Genomic DNA, 2355 nt, shown 5'->3' with positions numbered 1-2355 from the left:
ATTTAAACAAAATCCTAAAACAACAGAACAAAACAAAATAAACAAAACTAAGTAAAAATATACCTTGAAGAAGAGCAGCAGCGGCGCCACCGAGGGGAGAAGGCGGCAGCGGCGTCACCGCGGAGAGGAGCCGCCAGCGGCGTCACTGAGAAGAGGAGGCGACGAAGGGCATTACTCAAAAGAAGAGCGACGGACGACGCGGCGTGTGTCAGTGGGAGTGACTGAGAGTGAGTGATGCTGTGAATCTGTGATAGTGAGAGTGAGTGATGTTGTGTAAGGAACTAAAGATGAAGAACGAAGACTAAGGACTAAGGAGCGAGAGAGAGCACTGAGCAGAAAGGGTTTCTTACTTTCTTTCTTTAGTTTAGGGTTTCAAATGGGAATCGGCGCTGCACTACTGCACTAGTGTGCTAGTGATACGGTAGGTATTATTATTATTATTATTATTATTATTATTATTATTATTATTATTATTATTATTATTATTTGTAATATATGCGGTTCGGTTCGGTTCGGTTCGGTTATGTAGAATGGAACCGCAAACCGAACCAAACCGCAATAAAACCGATCCAAAATCCAAAAAATATCTAAAATAGAGCGGTTTAATTCGGTTTTCGGTTTGGATCGGTCCGGTTTCGCGGTTTTTTTTGGACCGGTTTGGATCTGAACACCCCTAGGTGAAGCCACCCGTGCCGAGTTCACCTGGGCCGAAGAGGGTGATCCCTACTCCCCGGGTTTGTCTGGCTGACCCTCCACAAACTTCAGCTGCTGCTTCTGGCGCTCCTCCTCCGAAAAAGCAAAAAACATCTGAAACCTTTAACCTTGATGCCCCTGATTTTGATGCCATCGAGTTTGTCAACCAACAGATTGCCCCCTATGGAGGTCTTTCAATGGATGATGTGTCCATTCTTCATCACCTGGAGTTCATAACTAGAAGCAGTGTGAAGATGGCTCATATGGGTGCGGCTCTTTTTCGAACTGCTTAGGGTATCCTGGTTCATGCTACAAAATCTTTCATGATGGAGGCTAAGTCGGAGTTTGATAGAATAAAAGGTTTGAAGGAGGAGTTGGAGGTAAAGTTGGCGAAAGTGGAGAAAGAATTAGAGGGTGAAAAGGCTAGTTCTGTGGCCTTGGCGGCTTCTGTGAAGTTGGCTGAAGACACAGCGTTGAGGCACAAGGATAGCTATGTTTCGGCCTACAGAGAGGTGTTGCGTCTCAGGGGTGATTTAGAGACTGCCCGGGATGATTATTCTGAGCTCCAGGGTCACCTTGTGGGTAGCGTGACTGCTGCTTATGAGAATTTAAGGGAGCAGGTTCGGGTTCTGGCGCCCGAGCTCAACCTTACTCTCTTTAGTCTTGACAATGTTGTGAGGGACGGTAAGATTGTCCCTGACGACCCTGATGATGATGATGTTGAACCTCATCCTGCGCCTGTTGCCAAGGCTTTTGTCGTGCCGACTTCTTCAGCTCCTTCAGCCGAAATTGAGTCAAAACCTGACTGTCAAATCTTAAACCGGGAGGATGGGACAGTGGATGCTGTGCCCCTCCAGACTCGGCCTCTTTTGCCCCATGTTGATGCAGCTTCTGGGAAACCTATGGATCCTCTTTAGTTATTCTCGATATATTTGCGTATGGCCCTATCTGCGGGCTTTTGAACTGTTTATTTTTGTAAATGGTATTTTGCTGATTGTTGACACTCTCTTGGTTGCTTGTTTAGCAACTTTCTTTTGAAAAACAAAGCAGTTTCCAAGCTTTTGGGGCTGATTTTGGTGGCCTCTGAAGCTTGCTGTTATTGTAGCTAGTAGTTTTTATATCATATCTGTCTGCACTCGTCTTGGTACCTTTCTAGTTTTTGGGAGTGTTGGAACTTTTCGTTGTCTGACCTCTTTGGGTTGGCTTGGTTCCTTTGCCTGATGTCATTTCCATCAATTCATTTTGTTTGGACTTTGTTCAAGTCTTTGTTAGGAATTTTCTTTGTATAACGCTGAGGTCGCCGATTTCATTATGTCGGTTTTGTCTGAGCTGTTGTTGATAATCCTCTTTTTTGGGCCCCTTTTTAGGTCTCTTTCAGGGATTACTTTTGTAGATTTATGTTTTGGACCGACTTCTTCGCGTCGGGTCATTCTAAGTTATTTTGTAATCCTCTTTTTTGGACCTTGTTCAGGTCTCTTTCAGGGATTACTTTTATAACTATGTTTTGGGCCGACTTCGTCATGTCGGGCCCTTCTAAGTTATTTTTGTAATCCTCTTTCTTGGACCTTGTTCAGGTCTCTTTCAGGGATTACTTTTATAACTTTTATGTTTTGGGCCGACTTCGTCATGTCGGGCCCTTCTAAGTTATTTTTGTAATCCTCT

This window comes from Arachis ipaensis, chromosome B10 (genome assembly GCF_059453495.1).
Source record: "Arachis ipaensis isolate K30076 ecotype BB chromosome B10, ASM5945349v1, whole genome shotgun sequence".
Lineage (NCBI taxonomy): Eukaryota > Viridiplantae > Streptophyta > Magnoliopsida > Fabales > Fabaceae > Arachis > Arachis ipaensis.
Note: the sequence above shows the minus strand (reverse complement) of the source record.